General features: G+C 36.7%; 1 pseudogene; it reads right to left on the bottom strand.

The window, feature by feature from the left end:
• Nucleotides 1–12,015: 12,015 nt before the first annotated feature.
• On the bottom strand, nt 12,016–15,545 carry LOC148908409 (uncharacterized; annotated as a pseudogene).
• Nucleotides 15,546–15,613: the final 68 nt, after the last annotated feature.

The raw sequence follows: 15,613 nt of genomic DNA, 5'->3' as shown, positions 1-15,613 counted from the left end.
AAAAAGAGAATTCTGATACAACATTATGATCCCTGTCACATATTATTTTAACACATTCATCGTCTAATTCACAATCACCCAGCTGCAGTCTATTAACAGTAGAAATACTAAAAAGAGAATTCTGATACAACATTATGATCCCTGTCACACATTATTTTAACACATTCATCGTCTAATTCACAATCACCCAGCTGCAGTCTATTAACAGTAGAAATACTAAAAAGAGAATTCTGATACAACATTATGATCCCTGTCACATATTATTTTAACACATTCATTGTCTAATTCACAATCACCCAGCTGCAGTCTATTAACAGTAGAAATACTAAAAAGAGAATTCTGATACAACATTATGATCCCTGTCACATATTATTTTAACACATTCATTGTCTAATTCACAATCACCCAGCTGCAGTCTATTAACAGTAGAAATACTAAAAAGAGAATTCTGATACAACATTATGATCCCTGTTTCATATTATTTTAACACATTCATCGTCTAATTCACAATCGCCCAGCTGCAGTCTATTAACAGTAGAAATACTAAAAAGAGAATTCTGATACAACATTATGATCCCTGTCACATATTTTAACACGTTCATTGTCTAATTCACAATCACCCAGCTGCAGTCTATTAACAGTAGAAATACTAAAAAGAAAATTCTGATACAACATTATGATCCCTGTCACATATTATTTTAACACATTCATCGTCTAATTCACAATCACCCAGCTGCAGTCTATTAACAGTAGAAATACTAAAAAGAGAATTCTGATACAACATTATGATCCCTGGCACACATTATTTTAACACATTCATCGTCTAATTCACAATCACCCAGCTGCAGTCTATTAACAGTAGAAATACTAAAAAGAGAATTCTGATACAGCATTATGATCCCTGTCACATATTATTTTAACACATTCATTGTCTAATTCACAATCACCCAGCTGCAGTCTATTAACAGTAGAAATACTAAAAAGAGAATTCTGATACAACATTATGATCCCTGTCACATATTTTAACACGTTCATTGTCTAATTCACAATCACCCAGCTGCAGTCTATTAACAGTAGAAATACTAAAAAGAGAATTCTGATACAACATTATGATCCCTGTCACATATTATTTTAACACATTCATCGTCTAATTCACAATCACCCAGCTGCAGTCTATTAACAGTAGAAATACTAAAAAGAGAATTCTGATACAACATGATCCCTGTCACACATTATTTTAACACATTCATTGTCTAATCCACAATCACCCAGCTGCAGTCTATTAACAGTAGAAATACTAAAAAGAGAATTATATGGCATGTCACATATTATTTTAAGACATTCATCGTCTAATTCACAATCACCCAGCTGCAGTCTATTAACAGTAGAAATACTAAAAAGAGAATTCTGATACAACATTATGATTCCTGTCACATATTATTTTAACACATTCATCGTCTAATTCACAATCACCCAGCTGCAGTCTATTAACAGTAGAAATACTACAAAGAGAATTCTGATACAACATTATGATCCCTGTCACATATTATTTTAACACATTCATCGTCTAATTCACAATCACCCAGCTGCAGTCTATTAACAGTAGAAATACTAAAAAGAGAATTCTGATACAACATTATGATCCCTGTTTCATATTATTTTAACACATTGATCGTCTAATTCACAATCACCCAGCTGCAGTCTATTAACAGTAGAAATACTAAAAAGAGAATTCTGATACAACATTTTGATTCCTGTCACATATTATTTGAACACATTCATCGTCTAATTCACAATCACCCAGCTGCAGTCTATTCATAGCTGTTAAATAATATTAACTGTCACATTGGTTTTTAAAAACAATTACATATTTAATATCCTTTTAGAGGCATTTTAGTTAACTTTTGGATGATATAGACATTAAAATGTTGCTGTTCATTCTACTGTGCATTCAAACTGATGCTAACATTATTAAGTAAAAATCATGTAAAACAATGTATCAGTAAGTTGTTCAACTTTTTGGATAATATATTATATAATTTTGATGCTATTTTACATTCATTACATTACACCATTCATTTGTATAATAACAGTTCTTCTAGAGACACTTAAATTATTGTTGATTCAACAAATAGTACTTTAAACAGAAATACATTTTACTGTCTATAATTATTTTCCGTAGACAAACAAAAAGTGCAAATCATGCCAAAAATAATAAATGTTCAAATCAAATTAAAATCAAATTTATGTAAACAATGAAAAGGTTAATGTTGTTGCTGCTTTTCTGGCTCGAGGAGTGGTGGGAGGAAATTGGTTAAATAACTAGACTGTAAAAATCTGGTCCGCAACATGAGCCAGACTTAGAGGGAGAACACCATCAAGTATGTGGTAATTCTTGATTCTTCCTATTGCTCGCTCAACATGGATGCGAACTGAAGCAATCCTGGCTGTATCTTCAACTTCTTTTGCTGTCAGTTGATCTCTTGTGCCCTTGAATGGAGGCAAATTCAGGTCAACTCTAGGAGGAAGGATATCCTTTATATCAAACCCTCTGTCTGCCATGATATTGTCTCCATAATCAAGTAGTTCAAGTATGGCAGATTCTTTAGTAATAGCTTTATCAGATACTCTTCCTCCCCAGAGCTTGGACACAAAAGTAACTTGGCCAGTTGGTGATATTGCAACAAGTACTTTGAAAGTGTTATGGTGTTTGTAATTTGACCAAGACTGTGATTGAGCTTTAAGTGATGATGGGACTTGAACAAACACTTCTGTACAATCGATGATGACTCTTGTATTGGGGTAGTGTGCAAACTGGATGGGTAGATTTTCCAAAACCTCAGATTGTGTGGGGAAAGGAAATAGCAGTTTTAGTTCTAAATATAAGAAATTAATCCAAGGCGTGAAAATCTTAGAAAAGTGTCCTGGTGTTATATCAAATCTATCTGCCAAATCTTTAACAAATAGTCCAACCCTTAGACGTACTAATACCATCCAGAATTCTTGCAGGCCTGAATGGCGTCGTTTAGGGCCGGGCTTCTTTCCTTTCTCTTGGTAATAATAATAATAATATAATATGATTTATATAGTGCCTATACAAGTCGGCTCTAAGCGCTGTAAAATATATATAAATTATAATTCAAAAGCTAGTTTAAACAAATGAGTCTTAAGGTCTTTCTTAAAAGTTTTTAGACATGAAGTGTTTCTAAGAGGAGACGGTAGTGAATTCCATAGAACAGGAGCAGACACAGAAAAACAACGATAACCATAAGATTTAAGATTGTACGGACAAGTAACAAGAAGCAGTTCCTTGGATGAGCGGAGAGTTCTTTTAGGTTTATACACAGTTATGAGATCAGACAAGTAGACAGGAGCCAGACCATGAAGTGCTTTGAAAGTGAGGAGTAGAATCTTGAAATTGATGCGATGTTTCACAGGAAGCCAATGCAGAGAACAAAGGACAGGAGTGATGTGATTATACTTCTTGGAGAGAGTTACAAGACGAGCAGCAGAGTTCAAAACATATTGTAATTTATCAATTTGAGCATTAGGTAAACCATATAGAAGAGAATTACAATTATCAAGCCTGGATGTCACAAAAGCATGGACAAGTCTTTCAGTAGTATGGACGGAGATAAATTTACGAATACGAGCAATGTTACGCAAATGATAGAACGACGTCTTACAGATATTATTAACATGAGGAACCATTGACGTCACAGAATCAAAGATTACGCCAATATTTCTTTCATTACAGGATGGTTTGATAACCTGATCGCCAAAGTGTAGAAGAGGAGTAGACAGATGAGGATTATACTTCGAGGACAAGATAAGGAGTTTAGTTTTTTCTTTGTTAAGTTTAAGTTTATTTTCAGTCATCCAGTCATTTATTTCACAGAGACAGACTTCAATTCTTTTTATAGTTAAGTCAGTAGAAATATCATCATTGCAACTGAAAGGCATAAATAATTGGGTGTCATCAGCGAAGAAATGGAAGGACATTTTGTGACGACGGAGAATATCAGCTAGTGGTGACGTGTACAACAAGTAGAGAAGCGGACCAAGGACCGAACCTTGGGGTACACCACAATTTATATCAACAATTTTAGAGAACGAACCATGAACAGAAACATACTGCAAACGATTACAGAGATATGACTTAAACCATTTAAGAGCTGTTCCCCAAATTCCAAACTTTGAATACATACGATCAAGAAGAATAGTGTGATCAACAGTGTCAAAAGCTGCAGATAGATCCAGAAGAACCATAGCAACACCAGAACGATTATCAATTTCTTTAAGGATGTCATTATGGACACGAGTCAGGGCAGTTTCACAGCTATGAAGTTGTTTATAAGCAGACTGAAGAGGTTCATGCATGTTGTTAGATGACAAATAAGCACAAAGTTGATCAGCAACAACTTTTCCAATAATTTTAGAGACAGTCTTAAGATTTGATACAGGACGGTAATTAACGAGTTTTTCATGATCCAACGATGATTTAGTATGCTTTAGTGTCAGGAGCAAGCTGTCCATTCCAGTACTGTAGCTTTCCAACTTTTGGTTCGAGGTACTCATACACCGCCACCAAAGCATTGTAATTAGGGAACCCCGTATAAAATAGAATGGCACTGTCATCATCCTTGAATTTTTCAATGCTGAATTTCTTTCTTTCATACTCCTCCAGCTGTTTTTTGAGAACACCTACTTGAGACTGAAGATCATGAATGATAGCAGTTTGTTTTTCCAATTTGTCTTCTATTTTTTTGATATAGTCCTCCTGCTCACCAAATGTATCTCTTTTGCTGGCAAAGGAGAAAGAGTAACTGTGCTCTTGAGTGGAGTTAGTCTCAGGTGAATCACTTTCAATTTCTGTTTGAACTGCTTTTTTTTGATAACGAGGTTTGATTGGTCCGACTACAGTGGGTTCGACAACATGCATGTTAGAGTTTTCACTACTAACAGTTACGACATTCGCAGCATCTTCTATTTCCATTTCATCCAAGTTTACATCAGTCTTTGTAGACACCGACAGTGATTCAGTCGTGACGGATGGTTCGGGATTGTTTGTTTGCCTTACTAAAACACGTCGCTGAGGCTTGACTTCACTCGATTTCCAAGGGAAAATCGAAGGTTCTGCTCCTTCTCTCAAACGGCTTCGTGTACCTCCGGGAGGCCTGTAAATGTCTTCCTTTCGGAAATGTTCTTCGCAAATTAAAGTCAGATTATTGACTGAAAAACCATCTCTTCCGTGCTGCCTTTTAATCAGGTTGCACCAACGATCTCTTTGCGGATTTTTTTGTGGAAACTTGAACAAACTCAGCCCCGACGTTCCGCCATCTTTGGAATATTGAGCATTCGAACAGCCATAACATGCACATTCTCTGCCAAAACCCGACATTTTTCGCTTTTTGTGTTCCATTGCCTTCTTCTACTGATCAATCCAGATAAAGAAGGTCTTTGTGTATTATTTTGACGATAAAATCGATCGACGATCGTTTTTAAGAGATAGACTTCAAGTTTTCGCACTGTTATTTTGTATTGCTATAAGCATTACGCTGTATTAACCTCGTTTCGACGTCAATTGACTGCGCCTGTAAGCATTGCTCAGCGGTCTTCGAAATGGACGTCGAGAATTCGAAAAGGGAGTATTCTGATACAACATTATGATCCCTGTCACATATTATTTTAAGACATTCATCGTCTAATTCACAATCACCCAGCTGCAGTCTATTAACAGTAGAAATACTAAAAAGAAAATGATATGGCAGGTCACATATTATTTTAACACATTCATCGTCTAATTCACAATCACCCAGCTTCAGTCTATTAACAGTAGAAATACTAAAAAGAGAATTATACATGTCACATATCATCGTAACACATTCATCGTCTAATTCACAATCACCCAGCTGCAGTCTATTAACAGTAGAAATACTAAAAAGAGAATTCTGATACAACATTATGATCCCTGACGCTGATAAAGATGAATAAATAATTTACAATGTATTATCAATAAATGACAGTGTAAATGTTGAAAAAAGGAATTGTCTGGATTGTGTTTCTAAATAGAGGGAATATGGAGATAAAAACAGCTGGGAAAAGCTACAATTTATTTAGTTACATTGTGTTAGGGTGACACCTCTGATGGACCAAGAAGCGTTGTGAAACGGTGATTTGAAAGACAAATAAAAAGCTCATCAGATTTTGGACATGTGATGTGATCTTTTGTTTTATGTTTTGTTGTATGAGGAATAAAGAGTTCCGGTTAAAGAAACGAGTTCAAAATATAAAAAGAGAGAGAATGTTTGTTTACTTAGAAAGAAAGCTTATAAGGAGCCATCGGTGTGTTACTAAATATGCTCATCAAATGAACAGAATGAGTGACATAAATAACTCTTTTAAAACACAAATAACATAAAGAACTCTCTTTTTTCTTTGAAATTTATTGAAGAGATGTCCTTTATCTCCCTCCATGAAAACAAGACAGGGAGGCGCTTCTACACTCTTCCAGCAATTCAGAGTTTTATATAAAAAGGAGAAACTTCAAATGTTTATTGGAACGTTATTTAACCCCTTGTAGACCAAGGGGAAGGGGTTTTTTCACTTACTTTAATACAGTCAACGGTTTTCATGTATAACTTCTCTTTCTTAAAAATATACCCTATAAACCTATACATTTTTAAAAAGCTATTATTCTGTAATTGCAATTTTTTCATAACAATATCACATGAGACTAAAGAGAAAAAAAGAAAAATCTTTAAAGTGCTAGAAAAATTGAAAATTGTCAGCGATTGGATATTGAAGTCATTGTTCACCAAAATATTTCTGAAATGTGATATTAAGTTTCCTTTCACATTACAATACGAGTAAATAAAGTTGAGTAATTAGATTGCTTGGTGTTTTCTAGTCAAAAAATGCAAGATATACTGAAAAATTATACAATAGCTCTGCGTAATGACTGAGAATATTTCAACAATAACAAAAACCAACAAAAAAAAATACAATTTTGAACAAAATATGAATTAATTCTTATCTTGATCTTCTTTGTGGTGGTCTTCCTGGTCCCGCTCTTGGCCTTCATTCACGTCTTTGATTATTTTTGCTCCTTCTCTTGAGGGATCATCCAAAAGGTATTCTCGTAAAGTGTGATACCTTAGGAAACACGGAGCTGGACACATGTAAACACGGCAGATTCCACATTAAAACTTGGTGAGTACTTGATGGGAATGTACTTTACATTCTCTGCGCAGGTCAGTTTTAACAGGATGGTGAAACACTGAGTGGTTGAAGCGTACATCTTGCAATGGTGGTGTAGGTGCTGGAACCTGCTGTTGATTGATCCTTGTAGCAACAAGCTCTTGGATAAGCTTCTCTTTGAACTGACCCAGGGTGCAACGTTGTTGAGTAGATATCTTGAACAGAATGTGGGCATTCAATACTGCAACCTCTAACAAGTGGAAAAAGATTTTGTAGTACCAGATATTTCCCTTCATCACCCTGGAACATGTTGCAATCTTCTGGTCGCCTAAGTCAACACCTCCCATGTGTGTGTTTTACATCTTGATCAGCTTTGGTTGTGGAAAATTCTTTTTTTCCCACTTGCCTTGTGATTTTACTTTCCTCTGCACTTGGTCAAGTTTTGGACCTTTTGGAAGGGTTGACAATAGATGTACTAACTTTTTGTCATTCCATGTGACACAAATGAGGTTGCCAGATTGTCTAAAAAAAAGACTCTCCCCTTGCCATTTTCTATACTTGCTGGTTTTTATATCTACGATGTCTTGAGGCAAGTATTTTCTGTTGCCTCTTACTGTACCACAAGCTAGAATGCCCTTTTTCTCAAGCTACAAAAAGAATGGAACACTCGTATACCAGTTGTCAACATACAAGCGGTAGCCTTTGTCAGTGTATGGCTCAACCAAACTTGTCACTACTCGTAAAGCAAGATCCTTACTTGTAGCGGGACCTTTTTTTCCGGTGTAAATTGTTACATTCAGGACATAGCCATTTGCTGAATCTGCAATGACAAACCCCTTTAGTCCAAATCGATTTCTCTTCAGGGGTAAAAACTGCCTGAATTGAACTCGACCTTTGAATTTGATCAAGGTCTCGTCCAAGGATAAATTCTGTGATGGAGCATACACGTCTGTAAATCTTGGGAGAAGAATGTCCAAGAATGGTCTTATCTTCCACAGTTTATCCTGTTTACATCATTGGGGTCTGGTGCATTTTCATTGTTTAAAGAATACAAGTACCTCAGGATTTGGAGAGCATTGAAGAGTGGAGTGCTCGTGACAGCATTAGTTGACCAGTAATTTGACCAGTGAAAAGTCCATTTTTTTTACTAAACCCATTGCTAATGTTAGGCCAAGCCATGCTTTTATCTCTGCCACACTTAAATTGTCAAGACTGCCTGATAAATCATCAGTTAAATTGCTTTTCTGCCTCTCAAATCTTATAGTTTCATCCTTGATTAGCTGGTAAACATCATCAGTGAAAAGAAGTTCGAAGAAACTGAGACAACTTGAATTATTTTCAGTCATATCAACCCTTAGACCAACTTCCTCGTTAAAATCTTTGTTTTGAGGAACTTGTATACGAGATGACCATTTTAGCTTCGTGTAATCTTGTTCAGTGCTATCAAACTCTTCATCTACGTCTTCGTATTCTTCACTAGAGTCTTCTGAACACAACTACTACCAGAACTATTTCCATCAGAGGGAGCTTCATCGTCAGAATCCACATATATACTCGATTTATGTTTAGGTTGGCAATAGCAAACTCATCCTTGTCGACAAAAGTTAAAACTGGCGCAAAATCTGTAGTCATTTCAGGTTTTATGACCAGAAAAATTGATCTACAACATTTGTTGACACCAAATTTAAAGGGCCAGCTTAAATTTCAACGAGTAAGATACGAAAAAATTCTTTAAAATTCGAAAATTTGTGCTTCGAGCGAATTGTTTTCAAAAATTTGAGCCTCGTTACACTAGTCAGCGGTTAACTGCAATATCAATCCCATTTCGCCTCGGTTAAATTTAAAATGGACGAAAATTTAGTGTGACATAATTTTCTACACACATATGTGTGGTTGGTCCTCTAGGGTTTAAGAAAATTCCTGGCGCGAGTCATTTTGTTTGAACAAATGGACTAAAAAGAAGAAAAAAGCATTCCCTAGTATATCAATCATAATGAGATAATGGATCTAATATATCTGATACTAATAGTCTTGAGTTTTCATACCTAAGATTGAAAATATATAATAATAGAATCCTATAAGATGTTAAGAAAACCACTTTCAAAAACACAAAATCAGATCAGTGTGCCTATTTGATAAACTCTAAATATTTAAAATCTAAAAATAGATATGACTATCCAGATACCCAGAGATGAGTATGGAAAGTCAGAGAGAAAGACATGGAAGTCGGACTTCCAGTGCCTAGCAGTTTTCTAAGATGAGTGTTGTTTTTGCCTGATGCTTTTAACACACAATGAAGTTATTCCAGCTAAGTTAAGACGTACCTTCAGAGTAATCCTCTTCGTTTTTAACTAAAGCAGTCTTGGCAAGGTTATTCCAAGGTAATTATTAGTTCATTTGAATTCGCACACCAAGATAGAACACTGAAATGCTCTTCCCACATATCTTTGGGAAGCCTGCCACACAAAAGCTGGTCAAAAAATAGTTGTGAACGATTCCACGACCCAGCTCTTCTAACGACTCTGTTCTTCCGATGCCGCCGTCTTCTCAAAACGTAAGCCAGCAAAAGCAGCTTTTTCCTTTTGCAGCGAGCCAAATGCAGCATTTGAACACCTCTTAGGAGGATTTTGAATGAAAGAAGGGCATAATTAAGTGATGGAACTTCGACGAGGTTTATAGTTATTAAGTCGTTCATGATGCCATTTACTGCCTTAGACGTGTGCAGCAAATATTCTATGAAAGGAAGAAGATATATACGTTGGATTTATAGACCTGAAAGCAGCATTTGACTGGATACCGCGAGTAATGACAAGAACCTAACTATTACTTAGCCTATTAGAGTCTTTCTACACCGAGACCTATTCTGTTATGACTGGAGAAGATAAAGATGAGGCTTTTAACAAAACTTTAATGGAGTGTTGTCCTGAAAGTAAGGTGTAAGATACGTAGTAAATGCTATTGATCGGATAACGGCTTAGAGGAATCCCCCATTTCACTCTGTCAGCAAAATGCATCACAACGTCAGCGACATGTATCTCATTGAATATTCAATGGATGACCCTTAAGAGCGGGGATCAGTAAATGTCGACCAGAGGTGTGCAAAATGAAAAAATCGAAAATTCCCAAAATATTTCCAAAGATAGGTTTTGGTGAGTTAGTAATGGAAAAAATATAGAAATGTTCACAGGATTTTTGGTTTTCGCTAAAGACGGCGTTTTCTATACGACAGCTTCACACCCGCTTTACACCTGCCTCAGACCGGTATTAATTAGAAAATCCATAAAAAATTGAGGAAAGAATATATTTCGCCACTAAACCCCGAATTGTATAGAGGAATAACTTCTTAGTAATTTTGCTTAGTTTCATTGATTTTAATTAAATTCGCAATATTTTCAGAATTTTAAAATATATTTGTATTTCTGTTCCGTTTTGGCATGTCAAATTGAACGCTAAATCGAAAGGCTGAAAAAGGGCATTGCTACATGCCCTGAGTTTATTCAACTATATTCCCTTGAAAGAATGATGTTTCTTCTTAGAGAAAACGTAATAAAATTGTACCTTTTGGAGTGGTTTATTGTCATGAAAAACTTCATAAAGACTGGAACGGTCAAAAGTGATGCACATCGTACAAGTCCCATGGCGTCGATTGCGTTACACACAGGCAGCCCAAAAACGTATTGGAAAAAAATTTTTTTTTTGAACAATGATTTTTCTTTTATCCCTGTTTCCAAACTAGACAAGCTTATGTCCATTTAAAATAAAAACTTGTACTTTTCGAAACTATTTAGTGTGTGTAAATGAAACTGTTCCTTACCGACATAATATAATAAATTGCTTTCAAGTAAGTTTTTTGGTTTGTTTGTTTTATACCAAGTATCAAAAACATCAAACAAGAAAACAAAGTCTTAAATGTAATTTGTTGAACCATAATTCGATTTTTTATTCATTTGTTTATTTTTTAACAAACTTTGTTCAAAGTTGAAGCTCGGCTTGGTCATTGCCTGGATGATGATAAGCAATATTGGACGATATCAAGCAAAATATCGTGGGTTTCTAGTGGCAAGCGAGAAATTATTTGCTGATGCCAAAAGCTAATCGTTTTATCATTCAAATTATTCCTTCCGTTTTCTTTTCGTTATTTGTCGTTTTTTTTTGCTATCTGTCAAGCATACCAGCGAAGCGAGCCATGTTGACAAATGCAACGTTACTGCGCATGTGTAAATTATTATTTGCGGCAAAAAAGCTTTGCACCGTAATGCGCATGAGCAGAATATCCTTTTTAGACAGTTATTTGCAGTTATCTCTGCCAATCAAAACGAAGGTAAAAATAATTTGAATGATTGTAATAACTTAAAACTGTTATGCTTATTTGTGTCGCTATTGAAAACCAGGCCTTACCAGACTCGTGAACGGATGTATATTCACATTCGTTGTATAGTTTTTGTGACTCATACATATGGCCGTTAGTACTGTATAACAGGTTCTAAATTCTTTTGAGTTCCTCTTTCATTGAGTTTTTCCCTTCTCTTTAGTCTTCCTTTCCACCACAAGAACATGCTTGCACAAGCTCAGAAATCAAGTTAATGTAAGGAGATTTTCGTTTTTCAGGAAGATCATCAACTTGTAAATCAAAATATACGCAAATATGGTGCAAAAGAGCTACACTGAGCTTTTTGAGTTTATCTTTTGTATACATATCACAAAGGTTATAGGTATCATAAATAACTGACACTCACTGAGAATATGATCTCGAGAAGATGTGTAAGCACTCTGGTCTTCACGGGCTTTATCGTCTGTGGTAATTGTGGTTCCTACCTAAGCTGTGTCTCCCTGTTTTATTTTGGCTGCCCTTCTGGAAAAGTATGATTTTACTTGCTGTGAGGACAAGAACTCTGCATATTTGAAACGACGACCTCCATTTTCCGTCTTGGTGTGTCTCATGTCGCGTGCTACTTTTTCGGGATCGGGTTTCAGCGCAGTTTCTTGGCCAATTGCAAACTTTTCATCCAAATAACTTTTCTGAATAACATTGAATCGCTTGCCACTGCTAGACGTTTTCAAGGCCCAGCCTTTTGCCAAAGACTTTCCTGTATTTACGCATGCAACGCTTGTAGCGGCTGGAGTTACGTGTGGTTGTTGACTTGCGCCCTCTGAGAGTTTCTCTTCATATAAGATCTTTGCTTTGTCCAGAAGGGTATTTCTTTCTGTTACGAGTTGACACTTTCCAAATGACAAGTGAGATTATAGATTGAAGTGCTTCTTGAGGGTTTTTATACAGCCGGCCTTCTACAGGACAACAAAAAAGACCATCTAGTGTTGACATTTCGTTTTCTTCATTTTCTTCTTTATCATCATCTGATTCTTTCTCTAGATCTTTCTTGGCAAATGCCGTTTTGCCTTTCGATGGACTAACTTCAACAAAACCACCAGCTGAAAATTTGATGTCCTTGAACTTGGAATCATGAATTTCTCTATCAGCTACGAAAAAGGGGAAAAACGTTTGGATTTAACTGGTGGAAAAATTTTGGTAAATGACAATAACAACTGACAAAACTATATGTACGGTTTAAAATCGCTAAGAAACCGGTCATCAATTAGAGGGAGAGGGAGGGGGGATGATGCATTTCAATTTTGATCAGCATATTTTGCCTAGCCAATCTGTATAAAAAATGTTTTTTTTACAGTAGAAATAGAAATTTCGCAATTTGTACCAGCCAGTTCCTCAGTTGCGTCCAGACATCTTTACAAGGAATATATAAAACGCGCGCTCGCGTCTCGGTACTGCAATGTATTATAAACACGCTGGGAGCTGTAGAGAAAGAGAGAATTAAGCTAAGCCGGAACACGAGGTGTAGCTGAGTTTTCCTCTTGCTTCTCGAGCGCTCTAGAGCTCCCAGAGGGTCTATATCACAGAAAAGAGACATAGCAACCGTTTTATATTGCTTTTATAAAATAGTTTTCAATGATTTTGAGAGAACGTGTTTCTGTCCTCTGATAAAAACACGGTAGCCAGCCATTCATCGCTCGCGTTATATCTCAAATATTTTTTAAAATATATAAAAATATATTACCTGTAAATTGAGACCACTTCACAGTCTTTCCTTTGCCTACTTCATATGCTTTCCATACAGTCACTTCCTTATCTTTATCTCTGTAGAGGAAGTTGTTCAAGGAATTAATAACATCCCATTTTTCTATGCCTGAATCAGTATTAAGCTCTCTAGCATCCACCAAAGCGACCCGTACGCCATGTATACCACCATGCGATAGCATTGCATTTCTAAATTCGTCTGCATTAACGATATTGTTGCCCTCATTCAAGTACCGGCGCCTGTGCCTTGATAGTGGCGGCTTTTCTATCACAGGCACCTTTTCCACCCTGTGGATCGCTGAAGTCAACTCTCTCTACTTTAATCCCAGTTTCTTTCTTCATGAAACGACAGGCTATTAACACCATTGCATTATGGTAACAGCCTGCGTTGTCTTGACGCAAAAAGGCGGATGAAACCTCTGGATTTTCTCTTTTTAATTCGGTTAGGGTGTGTTGAAGGATCTCTACGATTGTTATGTTGTCTCGGCTTGTTTTTTGGACAATATGAACAAACGCCTGGTGTTGTAGGGTACCTTCTAGCTTGCGGTGATGACACTAATATGCCATGATATTCCCCGTTTGGCAAACCAGTCCGCTTGTGGTTCCCGGTATTTCTGAGGCAAGAATTTCATTGCCCAGTCTTGCGTGATAAGGACCGAGGTTTCATTGAGATTTTCCAATATATCGGTTCGAGCTTTGTCTTGCTGGAGAGATCTTAATTGGTGGGCCTTCCATGCACTGATTCCCTTGACAGCTTGCTCGTAAGAGTACAAGAGATTGTCTCGGTCTTCATCACACAACTTAACACGACCAAGGGACGATTCCAATTCTGTACTGACAGCGTTTAGTTGTTCACAGGAGGAGCAGTATTCATCATGAATGTGCGCAAATGCCAAACTAAGAGTTTTTTCCTTGGGATCACTTAGCGCATAGGAAATGCAGTGGTCGGCAACATTGGATGCAACCGAAACGTGTACCTAAAAGAAAGGAAACGACTTTTATTACATCAGGCGCAGTCTCAATATATAATTTATTTCAGGTATTATTGATAATAGCTGTCAGTGATCAAAACGGGAAGAGAATATTTACATTTTGGACTCAGTAATTGACGTCATTGTTTGCGTTCGCCCTGCAATTTTATTTTTCTTTTTGTGAATTTTGTAATTCGTATTAGAGACGAAGCTATTAAAATTGTATGGGTAAACTTCGAGTTGATTATACCTTGTAATCAGACTTGAGATATTGTTTTCCTCTTTTTAGAGATAGCTTTAAATTATTGCCCGTCTGTCAGTGTAGGCCATGGTCACAAAGCTTTTCAACCACCATCTGAAGATCGCCAAAACCTTTTGCACCATCAGCTGCAATATAATCCAACCCTTGTATTGATTTTCGAACTGTGGCAGTGCAGGAAGAAAGAATACGCTTCATTGTAGACTTGCTAAATGGCTTGAAGTCTGCCTCAAGAGAAAACTGCACATATTGATCAATGATACGTTGAGAAATCATTGTTCGAATTACGTTTGGAGTTTCTAAAACTCTTCCATCTGAAAGCTTCAAATACCGCTGTCCATAAGACAAATCCTGGATCACATGCGGGCTGGTTATAAACGTCAAGAAGTGATAGAGCTGTTCTGGTTTGACGCACATTCTTGGGCTTCTTGAGGAAGGCATAGGCACGTCCGTATTGAACCTTATGATGACGAGCGGTCTTCACTCTATATCGGGTGATGCAGGGAATGTATCTTTGAAGTACTGGGTATGGAACAAGATCTGCCATTATGGATAGGATCTGCCTACGTGTGTCCCAGCTCACAGCATTTTGGTACGTCTCGGCAAGGGCTTGTAAGTAGGCTTCATCTTCATTCGTATCATCGTTTAAATTCAAAGTTCTTTCTACTTACTGAGAGCTTTTCAGGTCTTTCCACAAAGCACCTGCGTCGCCTGGAGCAACAACATCTAATACAGCCACCACTGCATCTTTAGCTTTTGATAAGTGGACGCTTTTTGTTTTGTTACTTAACTGGCTCCACATTTTTTTTGGTTCACCAATGCGTTCCTTTCCGCTGGCTTCTAGGAATTCATTCAGTTTCTCGCGACGAGCATTCTGTTGTGCATGTTGTATTCTCCGCACGGCTTCTTTTGAATCTGATGATCCACTGCTAGAAATACTGGTATTTTCAGGTGAAAAAAGACTTGTTGTCGAACCGATAGTCAATTTTTGTCAAAGCTTCACAAAGGTCGAATTTCTCGACATTGACGTTTTCCTGAATAATAATTGAAAAACAAGGATTTTATTCTTGACCCTTTTTAAATGTTTTTAGT

Source organism: Actinia tenebrosa, unplaced genomic scaffold (genome assembly GCF_029948245.1).
Source record: "Actinia tenebrosa isolate PJP-AT-01 unplaced genomic scaffold, QUT_ActTen_1.0 PGA_scaffold3__52_contigs__length_22856419, whole genome shotgun sequence".
NCBI classification, from domain to species: Eukaryota; Metazoa; Cnidaria; class Anthozoa; order Actiniaria; family Actiniidae; genus Actinia; species Actinia tenebrosa.
Note: the sequence above shows the minus strand (reverse complement) of the source record. Positions and strands in the feature narration are given on the sequence as shown.